Source organism: Aotus nancymaae, unplaced genomic scaffold (assembly GCF_030222135.1).
Source record: "Aotus nancymaae isolate 86718 unplaced genomic scaffold, 86718_ANA_hifiasm-v0.15.2.pri h1tg000002l, whole genome shotgun sequence".
Lineage (NCBI taxonomy): Eukaryota > Metazoa > Chordata > Mammalia > Primates > Aotidae > Aotus > Aotus nancymaae.
Window position 1 is genome coordinate 55,304,749 of NW_026988413.1, and position 20,910 is coordinate 55,325,658.

At 37.7% G+C, this 20,910-nt stretch overlaps 1 protein-coding gene across 7 annotated transcripts in view; it reads left to right on the forward strand.

Annotated features, from left to right (window-relative positions):
• Positions 1-20,910, forward strand: part of CCDC146 (coiled-coil domain containing 146) — a 249,745-nt gene that overhangs the window by 103,321 nt on the left and 125,514 nt on the right. For 4 of the 7 annotated variants that reach the window (XM_064374787.1, XM_064374806.1, XM_064374794.1 and 1 more), the window contains exon 1: positions 3,457-3,622. The exons of the other annotated variants lie outside the window; for them this stretch is intronic. The gene's annotated coding sequence lies outside the window, so the exon portion shown is untranslated. Of the gene's footprint in view, positions 1-3,456; positions 3,623-20,910 lie in introns of those variants that run through there. 7 annotated transcript variants of the gene reach the window in all.

Below are 20,910 nucleotides of genomic sequence, written 5' to 3' on the forward strand. Positions count from 1 at the left end.
AACCCATGCAGTAGTGTAAGTTCTGATACTTTCATAGCATAAGTATTTGCTTATATATTCAGTCAGTTACATACATTTCATGGGTTGGTACATGAAATAAAAAAAGATTTCTTTTTATTATTGCATGTACTACTTTTTCTTCTATAAAACAAAAAAATCTTGTCATATAATGATAGAAAGAGTATATATTTACCTAACTAACTACAGTTACTGCATTGGAGGCATTTTACCAGCTCTCTCTCCAGAAGAGCAGCCCTGAAATCTGCTGTTTTCTATCAGCAAAGAAGCAAAAAGGGGAATATGATGAATTATATATTCCCATTGTCTGAGTTTTAAAGAGTAAGATGAGCATTTAGGAAATACTCATATATGAGGAGAGCTTTTTTTAAAGTAATGACTGACTACCTATGCAACTGTTATTTTATCATGCCTGAGAGTTATACTTTCGAAAATAGTTTAGAGGACATTTGAATTTCAGATGATCAATTTTATATAACTGAATAAAATAGTCTATGAAATTTGATAGTCATAAAAATAAGCTTAAAAATCCTTAAAGCAAAAACAGAGTTCATTCAAAACCAAGAAGCAAAACTAAACTGGAACAGAATGCAACAAAAAAGTAATTTTTAAAATAATAATGTTGTGTATGTACTTATAGGATCTAAATTGCTGAATTGTTCACTTTTTCTATAGTTTTGAATTTTTCTTTTGTTTTGACATAATTTCAGATATATGGGACAGTTGCAAGAATTGTACAAAAATTTGCATATATCTTTAACCCAGATTTCTCAGACGTTAACATCTTACCACGTGCTTTATCCTTTTCCTTCTACCTTCTTGTTCTCTCAACCTCTCTCTCTCTCTGAAGACATGATGCCCCTTTATACCTAAATGCATCAGTGTGTTTCCTAAAAATACATTCATTCTCCTAATCGTAGTACAATTATATCAGGAAATTAACATTGATACAATACAATTTTTTAATCTATATACCTTATTAAGGGCTTGCCAGTTGTCTCAATAATGTTGTTTATAGCAAAAGAAATTTCCAGATTATGTATCACAATCAGTAGTCATCTCTTTAGTCTCCTTTAATCTGGAAGAAATCTTTAGGATTTCTTTAGTTTTCATGATATTGACACTTTGAAAGGCCAGTTATTTTGTGAATTTTTTTCAATTTGGATTTTTCTGATTTTCTCATTATTAGATTCAACATATGTATTTTTGGTGAAAATATAATGGACTTATGGTTTCTCACTGTCATTCCTTTTCATTTTCTAATTGTCCCACATTTGGCTACTGTACACCCTTCAGGTAGGCTCACTTGCCCTTCTGATATGCTTCTGTGATTCCTTCTGCCCTTCCTTACTTTCTGGCACAAGAATGTGTTCTGGGCTCATCTTGCATTTTCTTTGCTCCAGCCCTAGAATCAACCATTTCTTGGAGAATCCCCAGTTCCTTTTCCTGGAGAATGATATTTGGAAACCAAGATATTAATGCTGAGCATGGTCATTGCTCCTAGAATGTCATAGCTTCTCACCCCTCTCAGTGGACAGAGCTAGGAAATAGATTCATAAGTATTTCTATCCACACAAATTTAAATCTGTTTCTACGTCCATCTTTATATATGTGTTTTTTAATCTAACTTTTATTTTAGATACAGGGCACACATGCGCAGGTTTGGCACATCGGCATATTGTATCCAGGTAGTAAGCATAGTACCTGGTAGGTAGTTTTTCAACCCGCACTCCCCTTCCTCCCTTCACTCTCTAGTAGTCTGCAGTGTCTGTTATTCCTATGTTTATGTTCATGTGTGCTCAATTTATAAGCTCCCACTTATAAATGAGAATATGCAGTGTCTGGTTTTCTTTTCTTGCCTTAATTTCCTCAGGATTATGGCCTCCAGCTCCTTCCATGTCTCTGTGAAGGACACGATTTCATCCTCTTATATGGTTGCATAATATTCTGTGGTGTATATAGAAAACACACTTTCTTTATCCAATACACCATTGATGGGCAACTAGATTGATTCCACGTTTGTTATTAATAGCATGGTGATGAATGTAGAAGTGCATGTGTCTTTTTGGTATAATGATCTATTTTCCTTTGGTTTTATACCCATTAATGGGATTGCTGGGTTGAATGGTGGCTCTGTTTTAAGTTATTTGAGAAATCAAACTGCTTTCCACAGTGGCTAAAGAGCCTCTTCACAGCAAAAGAAACTATCAACAGAGTCAACAGACAATCTACAGAATGAAAGAAAATATTTGCAAACTAAGCATCTGACAAAGATCTGGCATCCAGAATCTATAAGGAACTTAGACAAATCAACAAGCAAAAACAAATAACCCCATTTGAAAAATGGACAAAGGACATGAGCAGACATTTCTTTTTTTTAATTTTTAAATTTTTTATTTTTTGTATGCTGTCATTTATTTAGAAACATTTCATGAATATAATTTCATTTCCCAGGTTCAAAAATATGGTGCCCAACATATTTTCAGTGGCTGCATAATTCCCCACTATACGAATGTAACAAAATTTATTTAACCATTACCAGTTTGGGGCCAGAAAGTTACATTCTTTTTTAGACTGCATTATAATCAATGCCATTATAAGCATCCTCAAGGTTTTCTGTATTTCTTTTTTTTTTTTTTAAGTGTTTTCTTTTTTTATTATTTTTTAATTTTTTACTTTAGGTGCATACTATATCTGGCATTTCTCCCCATGTTATCCCTCCCCACCCCCTGCTGTCTCTCCCCTACCCCCCGCCTACTGCCCTCAGTGTGTGATGCTCCTCTCCCTAAGTCCACATGATGAACAGACATTTCTAGAAGACATACATGCAGCCAACAAAAGTAGGAAAAGATGCTCAGCATTACCAATCATCAGACACATGCAAGTCAAAACCACAGTGAGGTATCATCTCACACCAGTCAGAATGGCTGTTACTAAAGGCAAAAAACAACGGATGCTGGCAAGGCTATGGAGAAAAAGAAATGCTTATGTTTATATTTTTAAAACCAAGACTTCCTCCCTCTAATCTTAATATTTTAAGTGAAGGGTTCATATTTCTGTTACTTAAAATCCATTATAAGTTCAACTTTGTAATAAGATTTCTACTTCTCCACCACTACCCTTAATAATCAAATCAAAACTAAGGCTACATTTGTGTCATAAATTCGTTTGATACAGTTGCTACCAACATACACTTATGATGTAAGCGCATGCATTTTTAGGTGTGACAAGTTGTTTGAAACCCAGTTATACCCAATCTTTGTGCTAGTTAAAATGTCTCCTCCCCATGTGGTTGTTTGAGATATAGCCCACTTGTTTCTCATCCTACTAATCCCAAACCCAAAACACCCCACAGCTGCTAACCATGATAAAACTCAATGGTCAACACCAGAGTCATATAAATAAGTTCCCCCTTCTGGCATGTTCTTCTTAAACTAGCCAATCCACAACTCCTGTGAGAAGACCAAGGGGATAATACCCACGTACCTTAATAAAGCTGAAGTCTCACAGCTGCTGTCTCTCTCACTCCCCACTCACCGCTGAGCTCCCTGCCGCCTCCAGACTTGTCTGCACTCTCCGTCAGCAGGCCTAAGCTGTGAGATATGTAAGTAATACATTTCTTCTGTTTCCTGCGTTTGGTTTCACCTTCTCATTGTTGTCATTGTGTCTTGCCTGACCAACACACAGGAACCTGATGCCCTGCCCGCCAAGGCTCTTCTAAAGAGTAGCTTTCTTGGCTTATGGCCAGTCTTTGCAGTGAGACCTTAAGACCAATTTATAAAGCAGCCATAACAGCAAAAATCACAATAACTTGCGTTTATTTGGCGCAAAAGTTATGCTAATAGTAAAAGTTATCTTCAAGGTTTTCTAAGCCAAAGATAAACACAAAGGTTTGTTTTGCAAAATTAAAGAACTTAGGACATCTTCTCATGCATATTGATTCTCAGTCTAACAATTTATTAAATATTTCAAGAATCTCTCAATATATATGGATGCACAAATTATAGTTATAATGCTGGGTATAACAGGCCTCTGGTAATTATATCCAAGAGTTTTCAATAATAGTGTCAAAGAACTGTCCTACCTACCCTTTTGAGTAGCATCAGTATCAGTCATTTTACCACCTGAGAACTCCTCCTCAAACCAGTGATACATTGCAAACTTTCATATATTCAAAAAGCTTTATTTCCATAACAACACTAAGATATTGTTCCTAATTGGCATCTGTAGCTTTATTTTCTAATTCCTTTAGCATTCCTCTAAAATTTATGGGTCTCATAAGTTTTTAACATATTGTGTATAACCCGCTTTGTCTTCCTTCCGTTGCCTTTTTAACCTTGCCTTCCTTCCCTTGTCTTTGTCTTTTAACCTGCTTTGTCTTCCTTCAGTTGTCTAAACAGAAACTGTATCTGCAAAAATAGCAAAAGTGCAGATGGCAACTGAAGGAAGGTAATCAGAAATCCAAGGGTCCAGATGCTTGCCATAACATTGGAAAACACAGAAGCTGCTTACAACATTCATTATTATTAATGCTAGTTGCACAGTTGGCCCAGCACTGCCGAGTAGCAATGCATGGGTGTCATCCTGTCATCTCATATTGCCTGAAAAATATGTTCAGTATGACACCCACAGGCCTCTGCGATTTATACTCAAACTACTTTTAAAGTCTAGTCATTCACTTAGATTCTCGGGATCTGCCATTTGTGTTGTTCCCCTCAGCAGGGACTCTCCCGCACTTAGAAGGAACAACTTCAGATGTCTAAAGAAACTGGCATAAATTCAAAATGTATGATGTCAGATCATGGCTGTCCACCAATCTGCCTAGTCACATTGCCTCACATTGCTTTTACGGCTATGCCATTCATACTAGAAAACAAAACAAAATGCTTGCGTAGACCACAGTTTGCAACCCCTGCATCTGTTCCTAACCTTTCAGATCCTAGCTCAAATCTCATGTCCTTCAGGGAACTGCGTGTGTAGCCAGCTCACAGGGGTTTCTCCAGCCTCTCTACTGTTCCCACATTTGTAGGCCGTACCCATCACTTGGTGCTTATTAACAGATATTTATTGACTAATCGGAATAAAATATTTTGCATAGAAAATATGCATTGAGAATACATAGACACAGAGACGGGAACAACACACACCAGGGCCTATTGGGGGGTTAGGGGTGAGGGGAAGGAAATTAGAGGACCAGTCAATAGATGCAGAAACCACCATGGCACATGTATACCTATGTAACAAACCTTCACATTCTATACACGTATCCTGTTTTTTTATTATTTTTTAGAAGAAATGAAGAAAAAAAGAAAATTTAGAGTTCCCCACTGACATTGAGATCACATTAAGCAATACAACCTAACAGAGCAGGAACTACACTGTGTTAATTCCCTTCTTGGGATGAATGTTTAGTGATGCTTGGGGTTGGGTGCAGTGGCTCATGCCTATAATCCCAACCCTTTGGGAGGCTGAGGTGGGCAGATCATCTTAGGTCAGAGGTTCAAGACCAGCCTGGCCAACATGGCAAAACCCCATCTCCCCTAAAAATTAGCCAGGTGTGTTGGTGCATGCCTGTAATCCCAGCTATTGAGGAGGCTGAGGCAGGAGAATTGCTTGAACCTGGGAGGCAGAGGTTGCAGGGACCCAAGATTGCCCCACTGCACTCTAGCCTGGTGACAGAGCAAGACTCCGTCTCAAAAAAAAAAAAAAGTAAAAAAAGTGATGTTTGGGAACCAAGCCACACAACTCCCATCAATAGATATGGGACACCTGCTCCCCAAATTGGCCATTGCCGGCTAACTATGAGGCCTGGTACTCTACAGACCTTTTTTCTCCTATTGAATATTTGATCCTATCCCATTTTCTTTATATTGTTAATTTTTTTTGTTAAGGTATAACATATAGAGTAAACCTCATAAATATTAAGTATATAGATCAGGCTTTTTACATATGCCTATAACAACATGTCCATAACTGAATTTATCATTCTTCTCCCAATCCTAATCTGTGTTCTGTCAGTTTGAAAGTTAAATGTCTCCTTTAAATATGTACCTTGTTGATTTATCTCTTCTCCCACCATATTCTCAGTCAGATTAGGCTCTACTTCCAGCAACCTGAGGTCTCCCTTGAGACCTTCCCAATCATTACTCCCACCCAAGATAACCACTTTACTGGCTTATCATACATTGGTTTGCCTCTTCTTGAATATCATATAAATGGAAATATATAGTATGTTTTTCTTTGTGTCTGGCTGCTTTTGCTGACTTTTATATTTGTGAGATTCATTAATATCATTATGTGTGGCAGTTGTTCCATTTTTTTTTTATTGCTTCTTAGTATCCTGATGACATGGGACAGGCAAGCCCCCAAATTGAGGCTTACCTTGGGAGGGTTCTTGGTTCTTGCCTTCACCCAGGGAGAATTCAGCAGCAAGCTGGTGGTGTTAAACAGCAACTTTTATTGAAGTGTCAGTGAACAGCAGCAGCAGAGGTTCTGATCTTTGTGGAGCAGGGCTACCCCATAGGCAGTGTACCCGGAATAGCAGTTCAGAGGCAGTTCTGCACTCATATTTATACCCACCTTTAATTATATGCAAATTAAGGAATGGTTTATGCAGAAATTTCTAGAATGAGGGTGGTAACTTCCAGGTTGTCAGGTTGATTGTTGGGTTGATGCCATGAAAGGGGCAGTAACTTCCTGGAGTTACCATGGCAATGGTAAACCGACAAGGCACACTGGTGGACGTGTCTATTGGGGGAGGTGCTTCTGCCTCAGACCTGTTTTAGCTAGTCTTCAATTTGGTGCAATGTCCAAGCCCTGCCCTCTGGAGTCAAGTTCTGCCTCCTACCTTACTATCGTGTAAATATACCATAATTTGTTGATCCAATCTATTTTGTTTATAAAAATGGATTATTTCCTGTTTTGAAGATTATGAATAAGGTTCTGTGATCATTCTTATGCATGCCTTGTTCTTATGAGTGAATTTATGCTGGGTATATACACAGGAGCGGGGTTACTCTGTCATAGTCTAAGCTTATATTAAACTTTAGTAAAGACCTTCAAATCAGTTTTTCAAAAAGGCTGCACCAGCATACATGCCATTGGATATTATATTAGATGTTGTCACATGTCCAGGGTTAATGTTAAGTAATAGCTTTTGTGATATTCCCTAGTTAGGATTTCTACTTCTATCTGTATGTGCTTATGTAAAGCAGCTCTGATTTATAAATGTGACCTCAGTTGTCAAGGGTCAGTGTGTCAGATGTTGAACTTTTCCAAGACTTGGAGGCTGTAAAATCATTTTTTTCTTAATGCTGTGAGCCAAAATCAAAACATTAAATTATTTTGCCTAAGCTTTTTGGCTCTTTGCTTTTTATGAAGAGCCAGGCATCTCCTCCCTTCTCTTTATTTCCTGAAAATAATTCTTGTGCCAATCGTTGTTAAGTAAGTCTTTGACCTGACTTAGCCAAGGGGTGGAGAAAAGGAAGCAGAGGAGCATTGCATTTGGGAAGCATGCATTGGGAGGGCAAACGCTGAGAGGGAAATACCAGGGAGGTAAAACTATGAATCAGAATAGAATACGAAGCTAAAAGTACAGTGTAGATGTATACACATCATCATGGGCAGTGACAAAGATGGATTAAGTTTGTTGTTATATGACCTTTTCAGGAAAACAGGTTATATATAAAACTAGGAACTGTTGAACTTCTTATGAAATATGTAATAGCAGCATTTGTATCCAAGTTTCAGTTACATATCAGATTTGATAAGTAGTACGATGTCAACAAGCTTGTGAACAATAAATTTGGACATTAAGTCTTAATCTATTTAAAAGATAAAAGATACTTAAGCAGTATTCACTATGTGCCAGGCACTGTGCTTGGAGATGTTTATAATTGTTATTGCTAAAGCTACTGAAATTAAATTCATCCCTTCAGCTCTTCCTTGGTTTTGAGCACCTCTTGTGTTCTGGATTGCACTATTACCATGAGAATTCATGGGCACAAAGCATAAAAATGTGCCTATTCTTTGGAAGCATTATTTGTGAACAAGAAGATTGAAGTATTAAATGTCAACAAAAGGCATATGATTGTGGACCCAGAAGATATAAGCAGTGTTATCAGAAGGGAAAGGGAGGGTTGATCCCTGTGGGATGAGATGGTCGGGAAAGGTTTTTAAGGCAGTAAGACGTGAAAGGGAATATTGCATCCACATCCACAAGGTCCACTACAAATCTGGTTTTTTTTTTTCCCATGCGTAAATATACACATACTTGAATATCTTCACCTAGATTACCCCAAAATACCTCAAACTAAACATACTCAGAACTAAATCCATTATCCTTCTCCTGAACCTAACTCTGCTCCTGGGTTCTGTCAGTTGGTTCTCTCTTGTAAATATCTCTTGAATTTGTGTTTCTCCATTCCTACCATCTCACCAGTTAGAATGCCGTTTCTGTGATCAAGATGTGAAGAGAGACTGCACAGTGGCAGTGGCAATGAGGAAAGAGGAGTGAATGCATTTAGGAGAGATATTAAGGAATATAAAATTCTGTAGACTTAGTGTCTGAGTGGATGGAGTGGGTAAGGAACAGATTCTAAATTGATGTTTGGCATTCTGATTTAGGAAATCAGCCAAGTCGTGGCAGAATACATGACAGAGTTCAGAAGAAGCAACAGGTCTGAGGGGAATGTCCAGTATGTGGCTCTGAGCCTATGGGGGAAGTCTCTGGCTAGAGGTGTAGACACAGTAGGTTCTTGATGTAGTATTCAGAATGCTTTCTGAAAGAATTGCAACTGGCTACTTATGTATATTTAATGATGCAGTCTACCACTGTGTATTTTTAAAAAAAGATGCTCCCATTGTTTACCTAATTTCATAGTTGTAAAATTACCTTATGAGGATATTGACATATTCAAAAGATACTTTATTTTTTATGCATTTTGTTCTCTTACGGCTGGTACCAGATAAATGTTAGATTTTTAAATAATTTTTTTTGAGATAAGGTCTGTCTCTGTTGCCCAGACTGAAGTGCAGTGACACAGTCTCAACCCACTGCAACCTCCACCTTCCCCGCTTAAGCAATCCTCCCACCTCAGCCTCTCAAGTAGCTGGAACCACAGGCGCATAACATCAGGCCTGCCTAATTTTTGTATTTTATGTAGAGATAGGGTTTCACCATGTTGCCCAGGCTGGTCTCAAACTCCTAGGCTCAAGTGATCTGCCCGCCTCGACCTCTCAAAATGCTGGGATTACAGGTGTGAACCCCTGCACCTGGCCTAAAGTTTGAATTACTAAAGTATTGGTGCTTTGCTGACCCTACTAAAGCTTCATTTATTTTGTATGTTGGACCTTCTATAGAGTTACTAATGAACTTCTTGAGATAATTCCTAATGAAATTTCAAATCTTTTTCAAGGAATTAAATAAAATATTTTCTATTTCTTTTATAACTTAATTAATCAAGTAACTGGTTGCAAAGATGAAAAGATAAGAACCCCACCCTCGGGGAACTTACAAAGTAGTTTCAAGTATGTAAACTTAATTTTCATAATGATTCTATAAGTAATAGGAGTTTTGAGAGATTGTTATTTCCCTCTTAAAGAATCTGAAAGATTGAGACTTGCCTGGGTTACACATGCGGGTGGAATTTGGAAACCGAATATTCTGTTTCCTGCTTTAGCGCACATTGCACTTGACGTTGTTTGCTTGACTTTCACACATTTAAACACTGCTATTTTAGGTTTTACAATTTGACTTTTAAAGTAGACTATGTATTAAAACAAAGATAAATATGTAACACTGTTTAAATATTTCTAGTAAGTTTTCCTATCCTTTTCTTAGTTATCACCCTTCACTAACAGCTGTACTTATAGGCTGTGTTTTAAACTACTAAGTTTGTTTTATAAACCTTTCTGCAAATCTTGCTATTATTGGCATGTTTTCACTCTTCCTTCAGACATCCAGGCACCTTTGCAAGAATAATTTTTCAAGATTTTCTTTGGCTGTCAAGAATCTTTAAAGAGATGGATAGTTTCTTGAACAGTACAGATAGGCTCCATTGTTCCCATATTTTTGTTATTATTGTTATTGTTTTTACTTTGACAATGGGGTAGAAATTTAAACATCTGTCTATTATGGAAGACCTTGTAATGTACTTAAATATTTGAGATATCAACATGGCTTAAATACTTTTACAAAGATTGAAGATTTACACTAAGATTATAAGAATACAGGCCATATTCTACTTTGCAAAGTAGATTAATGCCCCTCAATTCAGTTAAATTGTCCGCTGCAGAAGAGGTCAGGGTAAGAGGAAAGAAGGCACTGAGTTAGAGTGTCCTCCTCTTGACACCTTTAAAATGATCAACATGGAGATTGGTTCTGGCCGGGAATCTGGTGTGTTGTCAGAACAAGCCTATCTGAACAAGCTGTGCTTAGTGGTAAGAGGGAGTCAGAAGGGTGTTGAAAATCGGGGATAGAGAAGAAGAAAATTAAAGAAAAATTGGTCCTTTACCTCCTCACATACAATCTTCCTTTACTCACTCTGAAGAGATTACCTTCCTTTACTCATTCTGAAAAATCTTTCCTGATCATCTACAATATGCCAGACCCCAGGAATGGGAGGAAAACGCAGCCTCAGTGGCCCATCTGTCCCTCTGTTTGTGTGGTTTATTTGCCTCTCATCTCCTTTATCTACTTCTTTACTGACATAATGAGGTCCTAGTTTGTGTATGCATGTGCATATGTGTTTAACTATATAGTTTTAATACAGTTTTAATCACCTCTTAATTTTTCATTGATTATTTACTACTGTCATAGCAACTTGAATACATATTAAAAATAATAATATAAACTCTGATACTGGCTTTTTAAACAGTCACTGAAGGGATGTTGCTTTCCAAGATAAGTATTAGGAGAAATAATAGTATTTTCTCCTTTGAGAAATAACGTTTTTGAAGGAGAAAGTAAGTTTGCTTCTGAAAGCTCGTAGCTCTTAGTAGTGAATGTGCATCTTGAAAAACAGTATCTTTAGTAATGTAATAACTATTTTAGTACACTGGGGACTAAAGATTGAAGCTTAAGGATTAAAATAAAAAATAACTCTTTTCAACAAAAAATGTATTAACATATAGGTAGACAGAGGAGAGGGTACTATTGTCTGTTGGGTAGATTCCTTGGCAAATAAACAGAAGGGAGTAGGATTGGGGATTTGGCCATCTGGTAACCAGACTTACAGGTAAATGAGTTAAATGAATTAGCAGGAGTCGACCCAGAAAAGTTAGCTAAGACAAGGCAGTTGCTAAAGTTTTCATTAGGCAAGCAAGAACACGTTCTCAATGGTGAAGCTGTGAGATGCAAGCCAGACTGGGAAGTTAAGGAACAGAGTATCAGGGAATCATGTAATAAAATTTATTCAGCTATGAGGCTAGTTTTATTTGTTTACATAAAGGTATTTTTAATATGTAAAATATATACATAGTGTAAAATTCAGAAGGTACACAGTAGTAAACAAATAATTAACCTTCCATCCCATTCTACAATCCAAACTCCCCATCCCAAGAGGCAACCATAATTAGCAATCTTTTATATAGCCTTATAGAACATCTATGCACAAAGAAGTAAGTGGTAGTATAATATACACACTTTTTCACATATATAATTTTTATTTTTTTCATTGCTTAGTATTTCAAGGCATGAATGGAACATACTTTTTAAAATTAGTTCCTTATTACAAGACATTTAGGTCATTTCCAATCATCTGCTATTACAGATAATGATAGAGTGACTAACTTTATACATGCATCATTTTACACTGGAGTAATCATGTTAAAAGGTCAAATTCCTAATAGTGGGATTGCTGGGTCAGTGGATTCACTCATTCAAAAAAACAAAAAAACTTTGTGATAAAATTATACTATTTTAACCATTTTTAAGTGTGCCATTTGTGTTAAGTATATTCACATTATTGCATAACTAATCTCTAGAACTTTTTCATATGCAAAACTGAAATACTATACCCATTAAGCAACTCCCCAAGTCTCCTTTTTTTCTACTTTGTTTCCGTGAATGTGTCTACTTTAGATATACCTCTTGTAAGAAGACTCATACAGTATTTGTCTGTTTATGAATGGTTTATTTCACTTAGCATAATGTCATCAAGGTTCATTCATGTTGTAGCATGTGTCAGAATTCCTCTCCTAAGACAGATTCGTTGTGTGTGTATACATATATATACACACCATATAGATACAATATACCATATATATGCACCCATATATGTACCATATATGCACCACCATACACACACACACACACAAAGCCCACATTTTGTTTATCTATTCATCCATTGATGGACACTTGGGTTGCTTCTACCTCTTGGTTATTTTGGATAATGCTTCTATGATGATGGCATACAAATATCTCTTCAAGATCCTGTTTTAAGGCCAGGTATGATGGCTCACGCCTGTAATCCCAACACTTTGGGAGGCTAAGGCAGACAGATTGCTTGAGCTCTAGAGTTTGAGACCAGCCTGGGCAACAAAGTGAAACCCCATCTCTACCAAAAATACAAAAATTAGCTGGGTGTGCTGGCACATGCCTGTGGTCCCAGCTACTTGGAAAGCTGAGGTCAGAAGATGGCTTGAGCCCAGGAGGCAGAGGTTGCAGTGAGCTGAGATCATGTCACTGCACTCCAGCCAGGATGAGGGTGAGACCTTGTCTTAAATAAAAAATAAAAAAATAAAGAAATCCTGCTTTAAAAATTTTTGGATATATATTCAGAAGTGAAATTGCTGAATGATGGGTGATAGGTTTGTATATTTAAAAGTTTTGTTTTTATTGCCAAGGTACTCTTTATAGAGAGTGTAGCAGTCTGTGTTTCTATCAGCAGTGAGTGTCTCTTATACCAGCACTGTGTGCCATCTAACTTTTTGACCATTGTCACTCTGATATGGAAAAGAAAAAGGTATTTTGTCATAGTCTTTTAAAATATTTTTCTTAAAATAAGTGGAATGGAATTTTTCATATGTTTAAGACTGTTTAAGATATAGTATATTAATAGGAGATTAGAGATACAGGAAGTTACACAGATCAGGAAATAACTGTCATTGAAATGATAGTTTATTACTCACAGATCCTGAAGGAAGGGACACATCATGTCACCATGGTGAGTAGATATCACATGGTAAAGTACAGGGGTTGTTCAGGAGACGGAGGGAGAGGGCTGAAATATGGGCAAGAGCCTTTATTGTGCCTTTCAAGATAAGGAATAGATGAGGCGGGGATAAGCCGGCTTAGGATTGGCTAGTTTGAATAATTTCATTGGGCTCTGGGTCCACTCATGAGGGCTTTCCCTAGTTGTCTGAAACCTGGCACTGGAGTGATAAAGGTCAGTGGGGGTGTAGACTCTGGATTAGTTAGTTGGCATTTGAAAAGTGTGCCCTCAGGAGGGAGGAGGAGATGAAGAAGGCAGGTGACTCAGACATAATATATTATCAGGTTGTCCAGAACAAGGTGTATGCAGGTCACGTATGTAGGGCAAATGTTACAGCAGCAACTATGCAGAAGCTAGAAATGTAGAGCCTTAGCACATGTAGGATCTTAGTACAAAGACCCACTTGTAATTATTTTTTGTGTGAATCGTGCTCACATTTTTATTTTTTCCATTGGGAAGTTTAGTATTTTTCCTTTTTTTTTTTTTTTTTTTTTTTTTTTGGTGTGTGTGTTTGGTGGTTTGGTTTTTTTTTTTTTTTTCATTGTTATTTTTTGAGATGGAGACTGAGGCCAGACAGGTCTCAAAATCCGCCCACCTTGGCCTCCCAAAGTGCTGGGATTATAGGTGTGAGCCGCTGCACTAGCCAGTTTTTTCTCATGCTGTCATAGGAACTCTTTATACATTTAGAAAGTAGGCCTTTGTGTACAGCATGCACTGCAAAAATTTTCCCATAACTTTATTGTATTTTATTTGAGTTTGCTTATGGTGGTTTTTTTCTCCCATGTGGAAATTAATTTTTTTATGTGCTCTAATGTATTGACCTTTTCCTCAGCAGCTTCAGGATTTTGTGTCATACCTTAAAGACTTGTTTTTCTGAGGTTATAAATATGTTTCCTGTGTATTTTCTTAATACCTTGATTGTTTGTGTAATCATATTTTCACCTTTGTTTCATCTAGTATATGCATTGGTGTAGGGAAAATAAAAAGGAGATAGAAGCAACACGGTTAGAATTTAATGCCAGTTATTATCTTCTGAGGCAAAATTTCTTTACCTCTTTTCAGCCTGTACAATCCAGATGGAGGTAAACAGATACATCTGAGTAGCAAAATACAAAATAAAGAGGCACAAAAATTACCTGACATTAAACCTCAGATTAGGAAGATAGGAATTTTGCTGTCTGTAAAGGCTACAACTAAGAATGAACAGGCTCAAAATATCTTAAAACTCAATGGTTTGGAAAGGAAACAATAATCTGATCAATGGGAGTTGGGAGAGTGATTCAGTAAAAACAGGTCTTAGTTCTAGGTTTGTTTGTGGTAGCTGTGTAAACTTCAGCAAATCATTTAAGTTCTCTGAACCTCACTTTACCCTAATACAACATTTTTCAGCTCATAATACTTCAGAGATACCTCACTGCTTACCATGATTATTTCGCCATCTCTTAAAATTGTTTGTATCACTTTTTCCCATTGACAATCTTACACAGACGCACTATTTATAAAATACATTTGAGGCCAGGTGTGGTGGCTCACGCCTATAATCCCAGCACTTTGGGAGGCCAAGGCAGGTGGATGGCTTGAGCTCAGGAGTTTGAGACCAGCCTGGGCAGCACAGTGAGACTCCATCTCTACCAAAAAAAACAAAACAAAACAAAAAAAAACCTGGCATGGTGGTGCACACCTGTAGTCCCAGCTACTAGGGAGGCTGAGGTGGGATGGCTTGAGCCTGGAAGGCAGAGGTTGCAGTAAGCTGAGGTCACACCACTGCACTGTAGCCTGAGCAACAAGACCAGACCCTGTCTCAAAGAAAAAAGGAAGAAAAAGAAAAAAACAGAAAAAATTTGGATGTGGTGGATATAGAGGTGAGGGATACAAAGTGAAGGTTCCCTGTTTCCTCCCTTTCACCCTATCATCACCACCAACCCCACCTCTCCCAGGCCCCCACCTCAAGGAACCACTGGAGAAATCCCTGTTCTGTCCAGATAATTTGTGAACTGAATAACACTGAGCCTTCTCCCTCCAACCTTAAAACCCATCTCAGCACAGCCTGAAGGAAACAGAAAGCCTTGAAAAGCAATATGGCTGTGCTGAAGTCTCTTTCAGGAAATGGAGGCACGAGTTCCACAGCATATCAAGCAGCAAAACTTCCAAAATTTCTCATAAAAACAGATGCCTGTCCCACATCTCTCTCTTCCCTCTTTTAAAGTCTCCTCAGAAACAGGCCTTCCCACCCTCAGGCTATGTATTTCTTCTCTGTATCTTTGTCCATCTTCTCCTTGATATCTTTGGCCATTTCATTATTTTGTAAAGCAGTCTTCAGAGTTCCTTCCACTTTTCCTTCCCACCCAGCATCCCATCATCACCTCATAGGTGCAAACACAGAACTGAGCAATTAATAGGTGGCAGGGGGAGATTGTAGTTACTTGGCTTTGGCTTTTTCTTTGTCTTATTATAAGGATTAAGTGTTACTGTCTTAACCTCACAGTCAAATCCCTCTACAATCTGATCCAGCATTTCTTTCTCCCATGCTCCAGCCAAATTAGATGTATTATTGTTTGCCTAACCAGTGCCTGGTTTTCCACCCTGCTGATGTCTTTGCTCATCCTGCGCCCCGGCCAGGAGTGCTTTCTTCTCTGTTTCTGTGCTTCAGAATTCCACCCATCTTTCAAGGATAGCTTGGATCTCATCTCTTCTCCTGAAGCATCTCCCTTCCTGATAAAATGTGATTACTTCTGCTTCTACAACCTCTCCGCTTAGTGCTTGCACTTACCTCATACACTTATCATTTTCTTTCCTGTTTCAAGCTAATTTACAGTAGTTCTAGTAACATTGAGAGCAGGAAGCACATAGTATTCTTTTTGATGCTCCTTGTAAACTCTTAGTTCACTATTTTGCATATACTTATGCCAAGATTTTCAAAAGAGCAAACGTACGTAGTAATTAGTAAAACCCCTCGCTAAAATAATTACACTACTGCCTCACTATTTTAAAGCAAACTTAAGAAATTTTTTCTGAATTTCTGAATGTATTTCCTGTATCAAGTCAACCTAAGTTTTCAGTGATTTAAACATTTAGACCCATCATACATCTCTTCCTGTTTTATTTTCCCACCTGAGTCCCCAAAGGGATGTGTGATAGGGAGGCAATGATTTTCAATTTTTTTTGAAAAATAAAAAATCATTTGCTTCAAGTGAAACTAAAAATGAGACCTCATGATACAGAATAAAAGCAGAGTGATTCCAGTTGAATAGTGTTTCACACGTTATACTTTCTCCTAGCGTCTCTCCCAGCCCCGCTTCCTTTGGTGTTCTGAAAATATGTCTGCAGGAGCTTAACGTCTCTGGGGACACAGTTACTGAGTTGCTGTTCAACAGCTCAGTATGTTAAATACCAGCCCTGCTTTCATCATGAAAGTGTTGGTCTTTCCTATCCAACTTTCATAATTATCCATGATATCAGGACCTTTCTAGGTTTCTAATAGTTGGTTTGATTAAGTTGAAAAAATTTACTCCATATAGGATAGAAATTTAAAAGTCACCATCACCAACACAATTTACTTGTAAATGACACATTCTGAAAGAATTATTTTATCTAACAATTGAAAATAAGGACATTGCTGTTTACACAAAAGGTCTTTGGCTTCCAAAGAACTTACAAAGTGCTTTGTGCTTAAGCAGAGTTTGTTCATCAGCAAATTCTGCCATGTAACCATGGGAGTAAAATCGTGTTTGGAGAGCATAGAAACTTGTTTGCCCTTTCTGTCAGGGTTCTTGTAAATTTTGACTTAGCTGCAGGAAGAAAACTATTTTTAACCACTAGGTTAAGTAAGGACATTAACACACTTGAAAATATATTAATTTTTGAAATATCTCCTCTTAGCAAAATATCATAAAATTGTTTTGATAAAATACCGAAAGAGATGTTTTACCTTAGGCTGAGATACAATGTGAATCATTTTCCACTTCCTGGATTCACATAGAAAGTCATAGGAGGGATGATACTGAGATTTACTATGTATCTCTATTACCCACGGAAAATTAGTCCACTTCCTGACCAAGCGTGTCAGGACAACTGAAAAGGGATAATTATCTACAAATGATAAACAGTTTGTAGCTAACAGAGGCTTTTTTTTTTTCCAGGATTTTTAGTGAGTATAAAGCATTGCCTTCTTATTGCAGCATTAATCATAGCAAACAGAGATGACATTGGAAATGCTCCTAGGGAAGTGTCCAGCACATGGTTGGCGCTCATCAAGTGACAGCTGTTTATCATTATTAGCATGCAAAAGCAAGAATCTCTAATCAAAAATTAAAACAGGTTATTTAGAGTCGCTGAGAAAAAAATATGGTATTACATTACTGAATGGGACAGAAATATAAGCAAATAATTATATGGAGCCTTTGGTAAACTTTTAAACATAAACACAAATTGCTTGCCTCTTGTAGAAAATGGCAAAGTGATATGGTCTTGCTGTGACCCCACCCAAGTCTCATCTTGAATTGTAGCTCCCATAATTCCCACATGTCACAAGAGGAACCTGGTGGGAGGTAATTGAATCGTGGGGGCAGGTCTTTCCCCTGCTATTCTCGTGATAGTGAATTGGTCTCATGAGATCTGATGGTTTTATAAATGGTAGTTCCCTGCATGAGCTCTCTCTGACCTGCCACCATGTAAGAAATCCCTTTGCTCTTCCTTCATCTTCCACCATGATGGTGAGGCCTCCCCAACCATGTGGAACTGTGAGTCAGTTAAACCTCTTTCCTTTATAAATTACCCAGTCTCCAGTATGTATTCATTTGCAGTGTGAGAACAGACCAATACAGAAAGCAAGCCAATTTTCAGAGATGAAAACCAAACGGATCCTATGTGTTCACAGATATGCTGTACTTTGTATAAGGTATTTTGTAATAGAGAAGTAATTCATCATAAACAGTATCATTCCCCTTAATTACTCAGGGAAATTAATTAATTGAGAGCTTAGAAAGTTATTATTTTGAAAAAGTCTTATTCAGAATACTATGTGTATAGCACCACATTATTTATTCATATAGCAGGCAAATGGTAAACATTTATTGGATTCCAATAGTAATATCAGTTATTTTGAGGAGTTAAGACAAAAAAGGCTTGTGTGTTTATTTTGAAATGTGATTATTTTCTTTTAAAAGGAGAGTATAGTCCAGCTGAAGTGGCTCATGCCTATAATCAGAACATATTGGGAGGCCAAGGTGAGCAGATTGCTTAAGCCTAGGAGTTTGAGATCAGCCTGGACAATATAGGGAGATCCCATCTCTACAAAAAATTTGTTGACCATGGTGACACATAGCTGTAGTCCCAGCTACTCAGGAGGCTGAGGCAGGATTATCACTTGAATCTGGGAGGTCAAGGCTGCAGTGAGCTGTGTTCACACCACTGCACCCCAGCCTGGGCAATGAAGTGAGACCCTGTCTCAAAAAAAAAAAAAAAAAAAAAAAAAAGAGTATCCTCAGAGATAAGTACAGATTTCTTTCTGAAATGACTAATAAAATACAGATCTTCTTAAGAGACCATTATATTTTTAAGAAGATGCAGACTACCAGTTAGCCAGAGTATGATTTTCATTTGTTTATTTACCTCTGAGAGTTGAGGTGAGTAAGATGCAGAGGCAGGATTGAATATGGGCATGGGGACAGCAGGAAGGCTGCTGACCTGATAGAGAATTGGTCAAGGAGTAGAAAGAGCAAAGTCTGAAAAGGTGAAGAGGAACCATGCTGTGAGAGTATAGAAAAGAAGAAACGTAGTAAAGAAGGAACAGTTCAAGGAATAACAGCAGCATTGATAGCACAGAATTTGTTGTGGGGGTATTAAAGAAATTCAAGTTTTATTATTGAAAGTTATGTTACATAACATTGCTTAAAACTAGCTAGCTATTGACTCATAGCAATTTCTGTCCTACTGTTTTTTGACTACATGTAGGAGCTGCATATCTACTTTCTTTTGATGGGCACATGTGATATGTTATATGTTATATGTTATAGCATGTATGTGCCTCATATGTCCATCCACAAGGGAAACCTACCCATATGCATAGAATTACATTCACTTTAACCTGCAGCTGGACCCAGTCAGATTCATTTATAACCATTCCATGTTAAGACTTTGAAAGCTATTAAAAATATGAGATATAGGTTACCTCTAACTAGGATAACTTTGTGAAAACATTTGTGAAAGAGTAAGATTTTTGTTTGTTTGTTTGTGTTTTATTTTATTTTATTTTTTTGTAGAAAGTGATTTATTTAGAGAGAAAAAAAGGAGGAGGAGAGAGAAACAGCTAACTCTCACGTTGAGTGAGAGAAAGAAAACTGGTCTCGCACTGAGTGAGAAGGTTCCCAGAGGGGGAAAACCAGAGAAGGAAATCTCCTCTCACACAGAGTGAGAGAATCCAGAATAGAGAGAGATGGAGTTTAGGAGGGGAAGACAGGCTTCCACGAGAGAGTGTGGGAGGGGACTCCAGAGGGGAAATCCAGGAGAGAGAAAAGTGGTGTTCCCACCTTTGTCGAAGGGAGTGTTCGTGGAAGGGACCCAAACATGGAGTCTTGAAAGAGTAAGTTTTAAGATCATTAATGTCGAGGGGTGAAGCAAGATGGAAAAATAGAAGGCTCCACCAATAGTTTCCCTGACAGGGATGCCAACTTAACAACTATCTACAAAAAAGGAAGCTTCATAATTACCCCAAATCAGGCTAGTTTTCACAGCACCTGGTTTTAACTTCATATTGCCGAAAGAGACACCAAAGAAAATAGGAAAGACAGTGTTGAATCACCAACACCGCCCCTCCCCAATCCCCCAGCAGTGGCTACATGGCACAGAGAGAGAATCTGTACACTTGAAAGAGGGGGAGAGTACAGGGATGGTGAGACATCAGGTTGAACTCAGTGCTGCTGCCCTGTCACAGCAGAAAGCAAAACCAGGCTGAACTCAGCTGACACCTGCCCATGAAGGGAGTATTTAAACCAGCCCTAGCCAGAGGGGAGTGGCCCATCCCAATGGTGGGAACTTGAGTTCCAGCAAGGTTCCTCAAGAAACTAAAAATAAAGCTACCATATGACCAAGCAATCCCACTGCTGGGTATATACCCAAAAGAAAGGAAATCAGTATAGCAAAGAGATATCTGCACTCCCATATTTATTGTAGCACTATTCACAATAGCTCAGGTTTGGATACAACCTGAGTATCCATCAACAGGTGAATGAAGAAAATGTAGTACATATACACTATGGAGTACTATGCAGCCGTAGAAAAGAATGAGATTCCATCATTCGCAACAACATGGATGGAACTGTAGGTCATTATGTTAAGTTAAATAAGCCAGGCAAAGAAAACTTTGAATGTTCTCACTTGTTTGTGGGAGATAAAAATTAAAATAATTGAAATCATGGAAATAGCAAGTAGAAGGATGGTTACAAGAGGCCAGAAAGGGTAGTGGGGAGGGTAGGGGGGAAGTGAGGATGGTTAATGAGTACAAAATAAAAAGAATGAATGAGACCTAGTGTTTGCTAGAACAACAGGGGGACTACAGTCAAAAGTAATTTAATTGTACACTTTAAAATAACCAAAAGAGTATAATCGAATTGTTTGTAACATAAAGGATAAATGCTTGACGGGATGAATGCCCCTAATAAAAGAAACACTTCATCCAAAT